Raw genomic sequence first — 11,719 nt, 5'->3', positions numbered from 1 at the left:
AGTGGAAGTGAATTGGGATAGTTTGTGGGTAGGTTGAGTTAGTGTAGCGAAATAAGCTGAGTCAGGAATAGTTAGGGGCTAGGAAGACAAGTAAATATCTGAGAGGTGGTTTAGTGAGTGAGAGCAGGTAGCAGAAGTTATAGGTCTGGAGAGGTACCCCATGATTATAATTGACAGATACAGTTTATGTAGCACGCTCACAATAGTGTATGTGGAGCGCATATGGGTATTACACATACAAAACGGAGAGTGGCTCAAAAATTTTATTGGCCAGGCATGGGAAAACAAATAAAACAATACTGTCAAGCCTGTGACATACGTCAGAGAAGAGGCACCGGTCAAGACAAAACAAAAGCCAAATTCTTGCCTATCATATCTATGGAGAGAACCAGAACTTACAGGGTTAAGAAGTTCTGAGTGACGTCTCACATTCTGAGGCGTGGTTTAGAATACTGAGGGGAGTGTTCAACTCTGTCTCTCAGTCTGTGTGTTGCTCCGTACCGGGAGAGGAGCAAGATGTGTGCTCTGTCACCAGGAGAGTTATGAACTGTTGTTTTTGCTACGAGAATAAAGCTATTTGTAAGATAAGGAGGACACCGTGCGTTAAGCCTGATTTGTTACGCACACACGGCAACAGCTTCTGTTTCTACGCTGCGTATGCACTCTGCTGAAGCTGTGAGGAGCCCTTTGGAGCAGAGCACCGCAGGGGAAGCGTGTGGACTCCGGGGGCAAGCAAAGCTTCTAATAAATCATCCCATAGGTTATGGAGTTGTCAGCAACGCTGTGAAGCAAGCTGTGTCCGTGCCGGTATGTGTGCTGCGGCCAGCTGAAGAGACGCTGGAGAAAGGCTGAAGCCAGCTGGAGCTAAGCCTACGCTTAAGGCAGGGAGCTCACTGGGAAGATCTGCGCTTGAACCGGGTGCGAGAGGAGGCTACTACTGTTCGTAAGTAAGCTGGGCCCCGGGGGAGAAGATGGCAGACAGCCATGAATCGTACTCAGTCCTTTTTGAAAAGGTGGACGGGAAGGAGCCCTGGGTCGCGTGGCAGGCACTGAAGACGGCATGTCAGGCCGCAGTGGGAGCCAGACCAGAGGGGGCTAGAAGCTGCCCAGAGGGAGCACCAAGCCCAGAAGGGGCTGAAGGACGCCCAGAAAGCCCAGTGGGGGCTGGGACTGTGTTTGGAAGCTGTGCACCCGGGAGTGGGGGTGCAGGCCAGATAGGCCATTCCAAGGGTCTTGAGAGTGCCCAGGCTGTTTGGCAGGAGCTGGAGAGGGTTTGCAGAGAAACCACAGCGGAAGCCGAAAGCCACGTCCCCAATTGCAGAAAAGCCTCAAGGAGGGCTGCTGGCAAGGTTGGGGGGGCAGAGAAGACCAAAGGCCAGTTTGCAAAGTTTTCCACTCGTCGTTGCTTTGTTTGCAATTCCCCTGACCATCTGCGCCGCTGCTGCCCACAGAGAGCAAGGGAGACAGGGCAGGATGTTTCCAAGGTCGCTTCCCATGGGAACCAGCCGAGTTTCCATGGCAACCAGTCCAGCAGAGGAGGCAGGCGTGGGAAGACGCAGAGACGACCAGAGGGGGAAGACGGCGTTTATCAGCTATCTGCTCCGATGGCAGTTTTAGAGGACACCTGCAAAGGCCCCAAGGACGGGGGCAGCGGGAAGTCTGTTGCTAAGGCAACAACGAAGGACAGAGTGCTGCATTGGGTTGTAGACTCTGCTGCAAATAAACATCTCGTGTCTGAGACACCTGGTGTCAAGATAAGGAACTGCAGAGCTGTTTCAGCTGGGAAATCAGTGTGTTTTGCTGATGGGTCACAGAGACGTGTAACCAATGTGGGAAATGTGTTTGTTTCTGTTTTACAGGCGCAGCTGGAAGTCTACGTGTCGCCAGGGATAAAACATTGTCTTTTATCTGTACCTTGTCTCTTACAGGAGGGGTATACGGTTTGTTTTGAGAAGAATGTCTGTACAATTTCCAGAGGGGGGAAGCAGCTAGTACGTGTTGAGAGAAATCAGAACAACCTCTTTGTTCTGGAAACATCTCTGGAGGGTGAGGGGAATGCTGGCAAAGCCACCATTCACACTCATGTTTCATGTTCTTGCGTGTGGCACAAGAGAATGTCACATGGCCCCTGTGAAGACATTCAGATGTTATCTGAGTGCACCAAAGGGTGCAAGGTAAGAGAATGTGGTGAACTTCTAAATTGCAGGGCTTGCAGGAAAGCCAAGAATAAGGGATACAGTTATCCCAGGGTGGAGAGAGTAACCACAAAGCCTTTTGAGCTTGTGCACGCAGACCTTTTTGGTCCCATGCCACAGCCAAGTCTGGGCAAGGCCAAGTTTCTGCTGACGCTGACAGATGATTTTACGCAGAACTCATGGGCGTTCACGCTGAGAACGAAGGAGGACGCAACGCAACTGATCAAGGATTGGGTTGCAGAGGTGGAACTAAGGTTCTCCACCAAGGTGCAAGGGTTCAAGTGTGACCGAGGTTCAGAGGTCACTGGGTCTGCTCTAAAGAGGTTCTTTCGCCAGAGAGGGATACGTCACAAGGTGACTTCTCAGGAGAGTGGCGTGGCAGAGCTGAGGAGTAAAGCTCTGGTTCAAGCATCAGAGATTCTACTGTGTGACTCTGGTTTGCCTCAAAGTTTTTGGGGGGAGGCGGTAAAGACGGCCAATTTCACGATGAACAGGTGCTACAATTCAGTGGTAGGTGACACCCCGTATTTCTTGTTCAACAGACAGAGACCGCAGGTGCATTGCTTCCGTTCGTTTGGTTGCAGAGCCTTGGTGCCTGTACCAAAGTTTCAGCAGCAAGAGGGTGGCCCAAGGTACCAGGAAATGATCTTCTGTGGGTATGAACCTGCGACAAAGGGGTGGAGATTTGCATGGCCAGAAGGTGATCAGACCAAGCTTCTGATCAGTAAACATGCTGAATTCTATGAGCAGCAGGATAGTAGGGCAAGGCGCAAAGCGAGCCCTGACGTTCACTCAGATTGTCTGTCTGAATCTGAGGAGGAGGGAGAGCCAGGTGATGGGGACCAGATCTATGATCAGGGTCAGCACCAGGGTAGGGCGTCTCCACAGGTTGTTAAAAGAGTGTCCAAGAGTGAGCCCTCATCTCCTGTTAGAATAAAGGAGAAAGTTCACAGACAGTTCAAGTCAGAGGGGGAGTCGTCTGATGAAGACGACGCACTTGCTGGCCCCAGTGGGTCAGAAGAAGCACCCCAGTTTGTGCCCAGGCCGTCATCTCGGGCAACAAAGGGAATTCCACCTAAGAGGTTTCAGGTCACAAATGCGTGGGTTGGTCTCACACAGTGCGAACCTGAGATTTGTGAGGAGGTTCAACAGGTGCCTGACAATGATGCCAGGAAGGAGCGAAAGGCAGTGGAGAAGGTGTTGAACACTCAGAGGTCCTCTCAGAAAGTGATACGAGAGGGGGTATGGAGAGAACCAGAACTTACAGTTCTGAGTGACGTCTCACATTCTGAGGCGTGGTTTAGAATACTGAGGGGAGTGTTCAACTCTGTCTCTCAGTCTGTGTGTTGCTCCGTACTGGGAGAGGAGCAAGATGTGCGCTCTGTCACCAGGAGAGTTATGAACTGTTGTTTTTGCTACGAGAATAAAGCTATTTGTAAGATAAGGAGGACACCGTGCGTTAAGCCTGATTTGTTACGCACACACGGCAACAGTTTCTGTTTCTACGCTGCGTATGCACTCTGCTGAAGCTGTGAGGAGCCCTTTGGAGCAGAGCACCGCAGGGGAAGCGTGTGGACTCCGGGGGCAAGCAAAGCTTCTAATAAATCATCCCATAATATCAACCACTTTTCAATGGTTAGGGCTGGACCTGATAGGTCCATTGGCTAGAGCCAGCAGGCGGGGAAACAGATACATCCTCACCATAGTGGATTACGCAACTGAATATCCAGAAGCCATTCCATTGAGAAACATTGAAACAGAAACGGTGGCAACCGCTTTAATTAACTATATGAGTAGGTTGGGCTTTGCCAGTGAAATTGTCACTGACTTGGGTTCTTCTTTCACATCAGGACTAATGAAAAGACTATGGGAAGTGTGTGGTATTAAGCATTTAACATCAACGCCTTACCACCCTGAAACTAATGGATTAGTTGAAAGATTTAATGGAACCCTAATGAGAATGATTAAAGCCTATACCGCAGATAATCCCAATGATTGGGACAAGATACAACCACTACTGTATGCATATAGGGATGTACCCCAAGAAAGTACCAGGTTTAGCTCACCTGAATTATTGATGGGACGTAAAGTAAAAGGGCCCCTGAACTTACTTCGCATGAATTGGGAAGAACAGTGAGATCAAGATCCAGAGTCCATAGTAGAGTATTTGTTTAATCTGCAGAATACCTTAAAGAGATCCAATTAAAGGAAACAAACTACAATTAGCTTGGGAAGGACCATATAAAATAATAGCCAAAATGAATGAAGTAAATTATGTGATCCAGCAAGGAGAGGAAGGGCGGAAAGTGGTGCATATAAATATGACCAAACCTTATTTTAGAACAGAAAACTGGGCACTGTATGCCCTACGAGAGGATCCATGTGAACCAGACATACCATGCTGGGGGGACAAGAGTGTCCCAGGGTAGTTTAAAGGACATAAAATTGGCTCCGTCTTTAACCCTTAAACTGCAAGAAGTAGTAAAACAGATCTTGCAGGAATATGAATCCTTATTCAGTAATATTCCAGGAGTGGCAAAGGGTGTGGAACATCGGATAGACATAGGGGAAGCCAAACCCATTGCTGTGAACTCCTACCGGAGGACGCGTCAAATGCCGGAATTGGGGCCGTATTATGCCAGCTAGGACCAGAGAGAGACCTGCATTCAATCGCCTACATCAGCAAAAAGTTACTGCCTAGAGAAAAGCACCTTGACAGTTGAGAAAGAATACTTGGCAACTGTGTGGGCCCTTCAAAGATTGAAGCCGTACATCTGGGGACGAGGCTTTGTGTTATGTACAGACCACTCACCGGTGATACGGCTGCGATCAATGAAGAGTAATAGTAAGTTGCTGCGGTGGGCCTTATTACAAGACTTCAATTTTACCATCAAAAGTGTGAAAGGGTCCTTGAACATTGTGGCAGAAGCCTTATCATGCCTTATTAACCAGAGAGTGAAGGATAAACAGAGACAATCAACAATTTACTTCTTTATGTATGTATATATATAGCGGGGGGGGGGGGGGACAAAAACAAAACACAAAACTGTTTGATCAGTTAACTCTTCTGAATCGAAACTTCTTAAGGGGGGAGGTATGTGATGCTAACATACGAGTGCTGGAGGTGTGTAGGGAAATGGTTGCTTATGCATAAGCACATGGGCGAAAGTTTATTGCAGGGTTCAAGCAAGAAACGTTGCTTGGAGCATGATCAGCGCGTGGACAGCTCATGCGATCTCAATGATTGGTCCATGTAGCATAGCCTGATGGTGGTGTGATGCCCATGTCTTTATCTGCCGGCTGATACAATGTTGTATGTTTTTACTGTTCATAATAAATGTTGGGCTGCAGCAGCTCCTGAGGCTGTTAGCTGTTAGGCTCTCTAAAACCATCTTGGCGTGAGACTGATTATTACTGATGACGAGCGGGCTCTCGTCATTTGGTGCCCCGTGTGTTTGATTCCGGACTTCGCGACGCTGCGAACCTCTCAGCACTCACCTCACCCAGCAAGGGCTTCAGGCGCCTTTCATCCTCTGTGGATCCCGGTGAGTGCTCCCCTTCTTTTTTTTTTTCGCTTCTCTCGCTATCATGGGGCAATCTCTTTCTGCACCGCAGAAGAAATTTTTTGATGAACTTAAATTTCTCCTGGCCAGTAACAACCTTGTTGTTCTGGATGCTGATCTTAAGGCACTTATAGAAGCTCTGGACACTCACTGCTCCTGGTACCCCCAGGATGGCACATGGGACCTGAAAGACTGGGAAAAAATAGGACATTTTTTCCACAACCATCCTCAAATTGATGTCAAAGTTTTGCATGCCTGGTGTAAAGTCTACAAAGCTATGTCGAGCTTAACTCCTGCAAATAGCCTCCTGGCTGCCACATCGGCTGTTTTACCTATCCTCCCAGCTCCTCCTTCGTCTTTGTATCCCACGTTGCCTTCTTCAGAACCACCGATTTACGTACCTCCTAAACCGCCGGATCTCTCTCCTTCGGCTCCTCCTGTCCCACCACCTCCTTCGCTTTCTACACCACCCACTACCACTCCTCTTCAAGAATCTCTCCGTGCCGCTGCTCCGTTGCTGGCTTTTGATTCTGCCACCCCAAATCTTTTTCCTGTCCTTGTTCCTGCCGCTCCGGCAGGTGGGCCACCTCAGCACGAACAGTTCGATTTGAGATTTATAAAGGAACTGTATTCCTCTGTCCGGGACAATGGCTTGCATTCCCCTTATACCCTGGGACTTTTCGGTACCCTTTTCCAACAAAATCTAATACCAGAAGACATTAAGTTGTTGGCCCGCACTGTAATGCGGCCTCATCAAATGATTTTGTTTGCACAAGCCTGGCACTGGGCTTGTCAACGTCGCGTTGACGGTATTCACAATAATCTCAACAACGCTGCGCAGGCTGCTCACCAAGCCGCGATTGCCACCGCTGGCGCTGCACCCCCGGCCCCTGTTATGTTGACCCAAACTGATGTTCTTGATGGGTTAACGGGTGGAGGCAATTTTCTTACTATTGCCCAACAGTTGGCCCTTGATCCTATGTATTGGGCAGCCACCACCGCCGTTGCCCAAGAGGCTTTGTCCTCTGTTCCTGATGACAAAAAACGAGCGCGGTGGCCGTTGGGGCAGCGTCCGACAGGGCCCTACTGAGCCTTATGGACAATTTGTCGATCGCTTGTATAACACCCTTAAGCGGCAAGTTCAGGACGTGGCAGCCCAAGAAGTGATTGTCCGCCAGCTTGCGTTTGATAATGCCAATGAGGGCTGTAAGCAAGCGCTGCGCCCTTTGATGACAACTCCCAATGTGGCCATTGCAGATATGCTTAAAGCCTGCCAGTCGGTGGGGACTGAGACACATAAAGCTCGCCTGCTAGCCATGGCTTTGTCCTCCACCGTGTTCCAGAATCCTGCCAAGGATAAAACCTGTTTTGGATGTGGCAAAGTGGGCCATTTTCGTGCGCAGTGCAGATCCACCACAGCAACGTCGCCCTAGCACAAAGTGCCCCATTTGCTCCGCCGCATCTCAGCAGGGTCAGCAAAATCAGCACAATCAGCAAAATCAGCAGAACCAGCAAAACCAGCCGACGGGAAACCGGCAGTCGGGCCCACCCCGGGCCCAGGCTCAACAATAGGGGATCCAGCGCATTCTCCGGTCCTCCCACCTCCGGCTTTACCTCGCCTCTTTTTAACTCAGGACTTACGCCTGCCAGTCCGCTATGTGCCACAACAAGTTTGAGTGTCAGTAGGGGCTGGTTTTCCTTCTTCAGCACAGTGCCTTTTTTTCCATTGTCAGAGGTCTTGCGGCAAGGGGTCCACCTTGTTCCAGATGTTTTACATGGGTTACAACAAAATGACCCCTATGTGACTGTCTTCTCTGATCGTCCGGCGCTTCTGCGATCTGGCTCTCCTGTAGCAAAAATCATATGCGTCCCAGGGTCAGCCCAGCACCATGACCCTCTCGTCGCCGCTACCTTCTTAGTCACGGAAGAGCGTCCAAAGATCCAGATGATTCTTGGGGGCCGCACGATTGACGGCGTGCTGGACATGGGGGCGGACTGTTCCGTGATTGCCACCAAGCATTGGCCCCCCGCCTGGCCCACCGAACCAGCTTCTTCTGTTGTCGGCGTTGGAGGCTCCGCCTCGGCCCGCCGCAGCAGGAACCCTATTTTGATCCAAGGCTCACAAGGCTTTGAGATGACCATCTTGCCACTGGTTTTGGACATTCCTGTCTCCCTTTGGGGGAGAGATCTGCTTGCTGCAGCAGATACCACTATTTCTACAAATTTATGTTGAGGGTCGCCCCTGCCATTTCTGCGCTTTCTCTTTGCTGGACCACTGACACCCCCGTGTGGGTAGATCAATGGCCCTTGTCTAAAGAAAAGCTTGCAGTGGCGGCCCAGTTAATTTCGGAACAACTCGAACTGGGGCACATTGAACCTTCCACCAGCCCGTGGAATACGCCCATTTTTGTCATCAAAAAGAAAGCCTCGGAAAGATGGCGCCTCCTTCAGGATCTCCGAAGGGTCAATGAGCAAATGCAACCAATGGGGACCTTGCAACCTGGCACTCCAAATCCCAACATGTTGCCACAAGACCATCAGCTTGCAGTCATCGATCTCAAGGACTGCTTTTTCTCTATCCCTCTGGCACCACAAGACAGACAGCGGTTTGCTTTTACCCTGCCTGTCCTGAACAATTCCCAACCTACCCAGCGTTTTCACTGGGTTGTTCTCCCGCAGGGAATGCGGAATTCTCCAACTTTGTGCCAATATTTTGTGGACAAGGCGCTTCAGCCGTTCCGCGAGTGCCACCCAGCGGTCATTTGCTATGGATGATATTTTGCGCCCAGCCCGCATGTCTCTGACGAGCTTCTCAAGGATTTAACCCATGCTATGATGCAGGCGGGGTTGACAGTGGCTAAAGAAAAAATCCAACGGACCCTGCCTATTATGTATTTGGGACACAAGTTGACCGCAGCTGCTGCCATTCCAGTTGCGCCTCAATTACAGTTCCCTGATCATCTTAAATTGGTGGACTTGCAACAACTCCTTGGACAGTTAAATTGGATCAAGAGTTATTTGGACTTGCCTACCTCTACCTTGTCTCCATTGTTTTCTGCCCTGAAGGGACACAAGGATCCAGCAGACAAGGTCACAGTTACCCCTGCAATGGAAGAGGCTCTAACAACCGTGAACAACCATCTCCGCAGATGTATGGTGGACAGGATCCCTTCTCTTTCCATGGAACAGTTATCACTTGCAGTGTTTGCCACCCCACTCCTTCCAACGGCTATATTGTACACCACTGGCCAGAAGCCTGGGACTGTGTCTATTGTGGAATGGCTTCATTTGCCTCATACTCCCCCGCGTAATGTATATGCTACACCCAATAGCGTCATGGATCTTGTTGCCAGGGGCAGACATCGAGCTCTGGCTCTCTCCGGACTGGACTTATTATCAATCTATCTACCCTTCTCCCAGGAAGAATTTATGCATTTGATGATGACAGCCGTTTGTACTCAAATAAGTTTTGCTGATTTTTTTTGGGAAAAATTGTTCACAATTCTCCCAGAGACCCTCATCTATCTTTCCTTACAGGGCTGAGATATATCCTCCGAACTGCTTTATCCCCCTTGCCCCTGCCCTCCGCCCTCACGGTTTTTACTGATGGCACTAAGTCCAGGGGGGTGGTGGTGTGGGAAGAGGAGGGGGAATGGAGAAGTTTGTATACTACTGAGCAGTCCTCAGCACAACGTGCTGAATTGGCAGCTGTGATTTTAGCATTCCAACAGTTTGCCGATATCCCTTTCAATCTCATTGTGGATACTCAGTATGTAGCTTGTAGAAATAGCGTCTCATTGTTTTCACTTCAATCATAATAGTAGTAAATTTTTAGGTCATTATCCATATTGTAATTGGACCTATGAGTATGTTAATGGATCTTCTTGTTTTCTTAATATTGCCACTATGAGTGGCAGGCCAAAAGTTTTAGTTACCCAATCAGGACCCAGGGGGTGGAGTCAGAGGGACTATAAAACCAGCTTTGGGAGGGGCAAAGAGTAGAGTTCATTGGGGGAATTCCCAGAGGGTCTCTCCTTCAAATTTGAAGAAAGCAAAGAATTAAGACTGTTGGAGAGAAAGACAGATTTCTGCAAAAGCACTCGGTTGAACTTGAATTGACAAGATAAAGGCCCATAATGGTTTTAAAAATAATGTAATTAGAAAATCTTTATATAACGTTTGGATAAAATATAAAGATCTCCTAGAAAGGAAAACACCTAGATGGCTTTCGCCAATGGAGGCAAAGGCCCAGAAAAAGTTAAATATGGAAACTAATTGGTTGAGATATTCAGATCTATAATTGGAAGATAAAGAAGGATTTAAATTAAAACCATTTGATCAAATTAAAGATAAAATAAATCGGTTACGCTACCACCAGATCAATGAACTGTATAAACTAGACAAGAAAAATGGTTTTGCATCGGAAAAAACCAAGTTGGAAACGGAGTTGCTAGATTCTAAAGTTAAAAATTTGTATAAAATGTATAATCTATTGTTGGAATGGCATACAAAGGACGAACAAGTTAAATCTGTGATGATAGATTGGGCAAGAGATGTGGGACATATCATAATGTTTGAAGACTGGGAAAGGTTGTGGAGGAAAGGGGTCAGGTTCACTGCATGTATGGTGTTAAAGGAAAATATTATGAAAATGATGTATAGATGGTACTTAACTCCTGTAAAATTAGCAAAGATATATCACAATAGTGATAATCTATGTTGGAAATGTAAAGAGAAAGAAGGTACCTTTTATCATATGTGGTGGACCTGCCCCAAGATTAAAGACTTCTAGGAGAACATTTATAATGAATTGAAAAAGATGTTAAAATATACATTTATTAAGAAACCAGAGGCCTTTCTTCTTGGAATAACAGGTTTGGCATTGCCCAAGAAAGATGTTAGATTGTTTTTGTATGCCACAACTGCACCTAGAATTTTGTTAGCCAAGAATTGGAAAACACAATAAGTGCCAACAGTGGAGGAATGGCAGATGAAGATGATGGACTTTTCAGAGCTAGCCGACCTGACCGGAAGAGTCCGCAACCAGAAGGAGGAGGAGTACCAGGAGGAATGGATGAAATTCAAAGTTAGATATGCTAAGAAAATTTAAATAGAAATACTTGCAAATACCAGATAGGCTTAGGATTTAAATAGGTGACATTATAGAATAAAATGTTTAAATTTAAAATGAAAAGAAAGATGTTAATTGATTAAGTAAATTTTATGAAAAGTTTGTTTTGGAAAACTGTTACAATGATATACATTGAAACTCAGCCAGGGGAATTCGAGGAAGTCACTTAATGTTATTAAGAGTGGAATAATTACAGTTAGGATTTATGTTTGTTTGTTTATAAATTTTGGAAAATCAATAAAATTTCTGAGGGAAAAAAAGAGTAGAGTTTGTTGGGTGGAGTGGTAGTGAATTTGGATAGTTTGTGGGTAGGTTGAGTTAGTGTAGCAAAATAAGCTGAGTCAGGAATAGTTAGGGGCTAGGAAGACAAGTAAATATCTGAGATGGTTTAGTGAGTGAGAGCAGGTAGACCTTTTCTTGACCCACTCCCTCTCCCTGTGATTCCTCAGCTGGAGTAGGCTCAGAATAGGTGAGGGTCACCTGCCTCGTGAAGCCCAGATGCTGCAAACAACTTGCATGCTCCCTTCATATCACAAATAACCAAAACCCTAGCATTTATTAATTTCTAAGTTTATCCTGCCTGTAACAATTCTTTATTAAGCTGCTTTGAGGTTGTTGTTTAGTATGAAGCAATTAACAAATGCAATAAAAATAGCATATGAAAAGAAATGTACACCCTTGTACTAAAACTTCCAGCTATCAAACTCCAATAGTCCAAATTGTACAAGAGCAACAACTCCCCCCACCCCTTGATTGTACTTGCCAATCCCAGAGGGATAAATGTTTTCTCAGGAATCCTGCCATTTTGATAGGTTTCTGGAGGTGTAAGT

The sequence above is a fragment of the Podarcis filfolensis genome (assembly GCF_964270895.1).
Source record: "Podarcis filfolensis genome assembly, chromosome: 8".
Taxonomy (NCBI): domain Eukaryota; kingdom Metazoa; phylum Chordata; class Lepidosauria; order Squamata; family Lacertidae; genus Podarcis; species Podarcis filfolensis.
Note: the sequence above shows the minus strand (reverse complement) of the source record.